General features: G+C 43.0%; 1 pseudogene; it reads left to right on the top strand.

Annotated features, from left to right (window-relative positions):
- The first annotated feature begins 6,201 nt into the window (after positions 1-6,201).
- On the top strand, positions 6,202-6,319 carry LOC126282560 (5S ribosomal RNA; annotated as a pseudogene).
- Positions 6,320-7,772: the final 1,453 nt, after the last annotated feature.

The following is a 7,772-nucleotide window of genomic DNA, read 5'->3' as shown; positions in this document are numbered from 1 at the left end:
GGGCGTGAGGTCTCCACAGTACATCGATGTTGTCGTCAGTGGTCGGCGGAAGGTGCACCTGCCCGTCGACCTGGGACCGGACCGCAGCTACGCACGGATGCACGCCAAGACCGTAGGATCCTATGCAGTGCCGTAGGGGACCGCACCGCCACTTCCCAGCAAATTAGGGACACTGTTGCTCCTGGGGTATCGGCGAGGACCATTCGCAACCGTCTCCATGAAGCTGGGCTACGGTCCCGCACACCGTTAGGCCGTCTTCCGCTCACGCCCCAACATAGTGCAGCCCGCTGCCAGTGATGTCGCGACAGTCGTGAATGGAGGGACGAATGGAGACGTGTCGTCTTCAGCGATGAGAGTCGCTTCTGCCTTGGTGCCAATGATGGCCGTATGCGTGTTTGGCGCCGTGCAGGTGAGCGCCACAATCAGGACTGCATACGACCTAGGCACACAGGGCCAACACCCGGCATCATGGTGTGGGGAGCCATCTCCTACACTGGCCGTACACCTCTGGTGATCGTCGAGGGGACACTGAATAGTGCACGGTACATCCAAACCGTCATCGAACCCATCGTCCTTCCATTCCTAGACCGGCAAGGGAACTTCTGTTCCAAAAGGACAATGCACGTCCGCATGTATCCCGTGCCACCCAACGTGCTTTAGAAGGTGTAAGTCAACTACCCTGGCCAGCAAGATCTCCGGATCTGTCCCCCATTGAGTATGTTTGGGACTGGATGAAGCGTCGTCGCACGCGGTCTGCAAGTCCAGCACGAACGCTGGTCCAACTGAGGCGCCAGGTGGAAATGGCATGGCAAGCCGTTCCACAGGACTACATGCAGCATCTCTACGATCGTCTCCATGGCAGAATAGCAGCCTGCATTGCTGCGAAAGTGGATATACACTGTACTAGTGCCGACATTGTGCGTGCTCTGTTGCCTGTGTCTATGTGCCTGTGGTTCTGTCAGTGTGATCATGTGATGTATCTGACCCCAGGAATGTGTCAATAAAGTTTCCCCTTCCTGGGACAATGAATTCACAGTGTTCTTATTTCAATTTCCAGGAGTGTATATAAAACAACAAAAACAATTTCAGAAGTATGCTAAACACCAAAAGTCAAAGAGCAAATAGAATATTCATAGAGTACTTATTTTTCCCTAATTCGTGTTCTATTCTTGATAACAATACGTATCTTGTACTACAAGTGATCTTGTACTGACATGATATGCTGAGAGCTATAGATGAAGTGCAACAGGTAGATTCCTTATTTCTCGAATTCGGGAAAACATCTGGTACAGTGTTCCACTGCCGAATGTTAAGAATGGTACGAGCACATGGAATAGGTAACCAGATACGGAAATCGCTGGAACACCTCTAAAGTAATGGAAAACACTATGTTTTCTACGACGGTGAGTGTTCATCACAGACAAGGGTATCGTCAGGAGTACCTCAGGGAAATGTGATAGAAATGCTATTATGTTCTATATGTTGTAGTTGTGGGTTTGATGCAGCTCTTCATGCTACCCTACCCTGAGCAAGGTTCTTCATCTCCCAGTACTTACTGCAACCTACATCCTTCTGAATCTGCTTAGTGTATTCATCTCTCGCTCTACGATTTTTACCTTCCACGCTGCCCTCGAATACTAAATTGGTAATCCATTGATGCCTCAGAATATGCCCTACCAATCGAAACTATCTCCTAGTCTAGTTGTGCCACAAAATTCTCTTCCCGCCAATTCTATTCAATAACTCCTCATTAGTTACGTGATCTAAACTTTCTAATCTTCAGCATTCTTCTGTAGCGCAACATTTCGAAAGCTTCTATACTCTTCCTTTCCAAGCTATTTATCGTCCATGTTTCACTTCCATACATGGCTACACTCCATACAAATACTTTCAGAAATGAGTTCCTGACACTTAAATCTATACTCGATGTTAACAAATTTCCCTTCATCAGAAACGCATTCCTTGCCATTGCCAGTCTACATTTTATATCTTCTACACTTCGACGATCGTCAGTTATTTTGCTCCCCAAATAGCAAAACTCCTTTACTACTTTAAGTGTATCATTTCCTAATCTAATTCCCTAAGCATCACCCAACTTAATTCGAATACATTCCATTATCCTCGTTTTGCTTTTGTTGATGTTCATCTTATATCCTCCTTTCAAGACACTCTCCATTCCGTTCAACTCCTCTTCCAAGTCCTTTGCTGTCTCTGATAGAATTACAATGTTATCGGCGAACCTCAAAGTTTTTATTTCTTCTCCATGGATTTTAATACCTACTCCCAATTTTTCTTTTGTTTCCTTTACTGCTTGCTCAATATACAGATTAAATAACATCGGGGAGAGGCTACAACCCCGTCTCACTCCCTTTCCAACCACAGCTTGCCTTTCATGCCCCTCGACTCTTATAACTGCCATCTGCTTTCTGTAAAAATTGTAAATAGCCTTTCGCTCGCTGTATTTTACCGCTGCCACCTTTAGAATTTGAAAGAGAGTATTCCACTCAACATTGTCAAAAGCTTTCTCTAAGTCTACAAATGGTAGAAACGTACTTTTGCTTTTCCTTAATCCTTCTTCTAAGATAAGTGGTAAGGTCAGTATTGCCTCACGTGTCCCAGTATTTCTACGGAATCCAAACCGATGTTCCCCGTGGTCGGCTTCTACTAGTTTTTCCATTCGTCTGTAAAGAATTCGTGCTAGTATTTTTCAGCTGTGGCTTATTAAACTGATAGTTCGGTAATTTTCACATCTGTCAACACCTGCTTTCTTTGGGATTGAAATTATTATATTCTTCTTGGAGTCTGAGGGTATTTCGCCTGTTTCATACATCTTGCTCACCAGCAGATAGAGTTTTGTCATGACTGGCTCTCCCAAGGCCGTCAGTAGTTCTAATGGAATGTTGTCTACTCCGGGGGCCTTGTTTCGACTCAGGTCTTTCAGTGCTCTGTCATACTCTTCACGCAGTATCGTATCACCCATTTCGTCTTCATCTACATCCTCTTCCATTTCCATGATATTGTCCTCAAGTACATCACCCTTGTATAAACCTTCTATATACTCCTTCCACCTTTCTGCTTTCCCTTCTTTGCTTAGAACTGGGTTTCCACCTGAGCTCTTGATGTTCATACAAGTGGTTCTCTTATCTCCAAAGGTCTCTTTAATTTTTCTGTAGGCAGTATCTATCTTACCCCTAGTGAGATAAGCCTCTACATCCTTACATTTGTCCTCTAGCCATTCCTGCTTAGCCATTTTGCACTTCCTGTCGATCTCATTTTTGAGACGTTTGTATTCCTTTTTGCCTGCTTCATTTACTGCATTTTTATATTTTCTCCTTTCATCAATTAAATTTAATATTTCTTCTGTTACCCAAGGATTTCTACTAGCCCTCGTCATTTCACCTACTTGATCCTATCCTGCTCTCACTAATTCATCCCTCAGAGCTACCTGTTATTCTTCTACTGTACTTCTTTTCCCCATTCCTGTCAGTTATTCCCTTATGCTCTCCCTGAAACTCTGTACAACCACTTGATTAGTCAGTTTATCCAGGTCCCATCTCACTAAATTCCCACATTTTTGCAGTTTCTTCAGTTTCAATCTACAGTTTATAACCAATACATTGTGGGCAGAGTCCACATCTGCCCCTGCAAATGTCTTACAACTTCAAACCTGGTTCTTAAATTTCTGTCTTACCGTAATATAATCTATCTGATACCTTCTAGTATCTCCAGGATTCTTCCAAGTATACAACCTTCTTTCATCATTTTTGAACCAAGTGTTACCTATGATTATGTTATGCTCTGTGCAAAACTCTTCCAGGCGGCTTGCTCTTTCATTTCTTAGCCCCACTCCACATTCGTCTACTATGTTTCCTTCTCTCTCTTTTCCTACCATAGAATTCCAGTAACCCATGACTATTAAATTTTCGTCTCCCTTCACCACCTGAATAATTTATTTTATCTCATCGTACATTTCATCAATTTCTTCATCATCTGCAGAGCTAGTTGGCATATAAACTTGTACTACTGTAGTAGGCGTGGGCTTCGTGTTTATCTTGGCCACAATAATGCGTTCACTATGCTGTTTGTAGTAGCTTACCCGCACTCCTACTTCTTTTTATTGATTATTAAACCTACTCCTCCATTACACCTAATTGATTTGGTTTTTACAACCCTGTATTCACCTGCCGGCCGATGTGGCCCAGCGGTTCTAGGCGCTACAGTCTGGAACCGCGAAACCTCTACGGTCTCAGGTTCGAATCCTGTGTCGGGCATGAATGTGCGTGATGTCCTTAGGTTAGTTAAGTTTAAGTAGTTCTTAGTTCTAGGGGGCTGATGACCTCAGAAGTTAAGTCCTATAGTGCTCAGAGCCATTTGAACCATTTTGAACCTGTATTCGCCTGACCAAAAGTCTTGTTCCTCCTGCCATCGAAATTCCACTATATCTAACTTTAACCTATCCATTTCCTTTTTTAAATTTTCTAACCTACCTGCCGGATTATGGGATCTGACATTCCACGCTCCGATCCGTAGAACGCCAGTTTTCTTTTTCCGGATAACGACGTCCTCTTGAGTAGTCCCCGCCCGGAGATCCGAATGGGGGACTATTTTACCACCGGAATATTTTATCCGAAAGGACGCCATCATCATTTACCCATACAGTAAAGCTGCATGCCCTCGGGAAAAATTACGGCTGTAGTTTCCCCTTGCTTTCAACAGTTCGCAGTGCCAGCACAGCAAGCCCGTTTTGGTTAGGGTTACAAGGTCAGATCAGTCAATCATCCAGACTGTTGCCCCTGCAACTACTGAAAAGGCTGCAGCCCCTCTTTAGGAGCCACACGTTTGTCTGGCCTCTCAACAGATACCCCTCCATTGTGGTTGCACCTACGGTATGGCCATCTGCATCGCTGAGGCATGCCAGCCTTCCCACCAATGGCAAGGTCCATGGTTCATGGGGGGGGGGGGGGGATTTTCGATATACATAAACGATTTTGAGGAAAGGGTGTAAGGTAATCGGCGGTTGTTAACTGACGAGCCTTTAGTGTAAGAGAAGGTATCGATTTGAGTGATTTTAGGTGGATACAAATTGATTTTGACAAAGTTTCTAATTTGTGTCATATATGACAACTTGCTCTAAATATGGAAAAATGTAAGTTAATGCGGATGAGATGAGAAAAAAAAACATGTTCCGATACAGAAACAGTACTGTCGTGCTTAACAAAATTACATACTTTAAATTTCTGGGCGTAAGATTAAAAAGTGATATTAAGTGGAACGAGCATGTGAGAACTGTGGTAGACTTCCGTTTATCGGGAGAATTTTGGGAAAGTGTAGTTCATTTCTGTAAGAGATCACCTACAGCGCGCTAGTGCTACCTGTTTTAGAGTTTTGCTCGAGTGATTGGTATCCCCCCTAGATCGGATTAAACGAAGACGTTGATGCAGTTCAGAAGAGAGCTGCTAGATATACTAATAGATCCAATAATTATGTGAGTATTGCAAGGATGCTTCGAGAACCAAAATGCGAGTCAGTGAAGAGAAGGCGACATTCTTTTGGAGGAATATTTAGAGAACCTGAATTTGAAGCTGATTGAAGAATGATTTTACTGACATGATACAAGACATTAGGGCTCATTCGGAGGCGCACACACAGTCATTTTCCCGTCACTCTGCTTGGGACTGGCCCAGGAAACGAAGTGACTAGCAGTGGTACAGGGTGCCCTACACCACGCACCGTATACTGGTTTGCGTAGTATGTGTGAATATGTAGACGTAGATATACGCTCTTCTAAAGTAGCTTATATTTATCCTCTGAGTTCAAGCTATCTTCATATAAAATCCCATCGAAATCAGTTCACCGGGTTATTCGTCAAACAGTCCCAGACAAAGTTACTTTGGCATTTATAATATTAGGAGGGCTAAAACTTTCATTTACGATAGATTTTCTGTGATCCGATTTTGATGAAATAAAGCCTACGCGGTGCCCCAAGCTGTACCCGGGTTACATGTAAAAACAACGTGAAAGAGGTTAGCATGTTCAGGTAGCCAAAGAGACAGAGACCACGGCTTTACATCAAATTTTAAATAACCGTTTCTTTTATTTGTTACGCCGATTTTGATCAAATAAAGCCTATACTGTGTCGGAAGCGGTGCTGAAGTTATCTGGAAAAACCCTATGAAATTTTGTGTAATTTATTCACTATCGGGCAACGGCCTTGCCGCAGTGGGTACACCGGTTCCCGTCAGATCACCGAAGTTAAGCGCTTTCGGGCGTGGCCAGCACTTGGATGGGTCACCATCCGGGCCGTCATGCGCTGTTGCCATTTTTCGCGATGCCAATTGAGGAGCTACTCGATCGAACATTAGCGGCTCCGGTCAAAGAAAACCGTCATACCGACTGGGAGAGCGATGAGCTGAGGATGACACGGTGGTCGGATGGTGCCAAAGGGCCACTTGTGGCCTGAGGACGGAGTGCTTGCTTTTATTTACTATTAGTATAGATGTTTTGTAACTGCAACTCAATATGTGGTTTTCAATGCAGTAGAATATTCACGGATAGTAAGTCGAATCCAAGGTAGAAAACCTGATACGGGCTATACATGAGTAACAAAGAGTGACTTGGTTTGGATCAAAATAATTCAGGTAGGAGTATGTGAGTTATTACCATACGAAAGGAACTGACTGGCATGTCCATAAGGGTCGTCAGAGCAAAGGATATGAAATTCACTTTCATAATGAACAATCGAAAAAGTGGGTTCCTAAAAATGGTTCAAATGGCTCTGAGCACTATGTGACTTAACTTCTGAGGTCATCAGTCCCCTAGAACTTAGAAATACTTAAACCTAACTAACCTAAGGACATCACACACATCAATGCCCGAGGCAGGATTCGAACCTGCGACTTTAAATAAAGTAATAACTTTTTTATAATTTTGAAAGTCTAAAAACTTTGACCCCTATGGCACATTGGACTGGAAAGATAAAGTAAGTCTTTATTAGCAGCTATCCTCCAAACAAATTTCAGCAACTTACGAATTTCGATTTTGCTACGTGGAAGAACGTAATCGCATCCCTAATCCCGTAGTAATCTTGAGCAAGTAGTGGCGGAATAACTTAACCACATCACCTAAACCTCATCACAAAAAATAATCCAAATTATATCGCCGAATTTTTCCATCATTGCAGAATCTCCACATGAGCACAAATTGTCTCCAGACAAAACCTGTCTTCCTCCCTTGTCGGAACAAAGAATATAAATCCAAATACAGCAACAGGAACTAGAAACGTTAAGATCACAGCACAGAAAGGCACATTCTATTTCCAACAACGAAGACTTCGTGGCCTTGAACCAGTGAAGGCTTCCTAATGGTCGGAAGACAAACTGCAGGCCCAAAGATGCGAAATCGCCTCGGCGGCTATGCAAAAAGGTGGCACAAAGAGCGTATACCGATGAGTCGGGACTGACAATAGGAGGTACGCCCGAAGTATTGCGAAGTTAAATGTCGTGATCTACTAAAAGCACAATATAATGTAATGTTATGAAATTGTCGAATTAAAAGGCGACTGATAATTGTTCTCACAATTAATTATGATACAGTCTTTATTCTTACTGAAGTACTTTATACATGGCAGAGACGAGGTATAAAAAGTAATTTAATGATTTCTTATATGTACCAGGAGACGACAGTATTTTAATAATGTGATGAAACTGTAGAAAAAGTAATACAAAATGAATGTTATTTCAGAACGTTTCTCAGAGAAACAGAGTCCCTAAAAT

The sequence above is a fragment of the Schistocerca gregaria genome, chromosome 7, assembly GCF_023897955.1.
Source record: "Schistocerca gregaria isolate iqSchGreg1 chromosome 7, iqSchGreg1.2, whole genome shotgun sequence".
In the NCBI taxonomy this organism is placed as follows: domain Eukaryota; kingdom Metazoa; phylum Arthropoda; class Insecta; order Orthoptera; family Acrididae; genus Schistocerca; species Schistocerca gregaria.
Note: the sequence above shows the minus strand (reverse complement) of the source record. Positions and strands in the feature narration are given on the sequence as shown.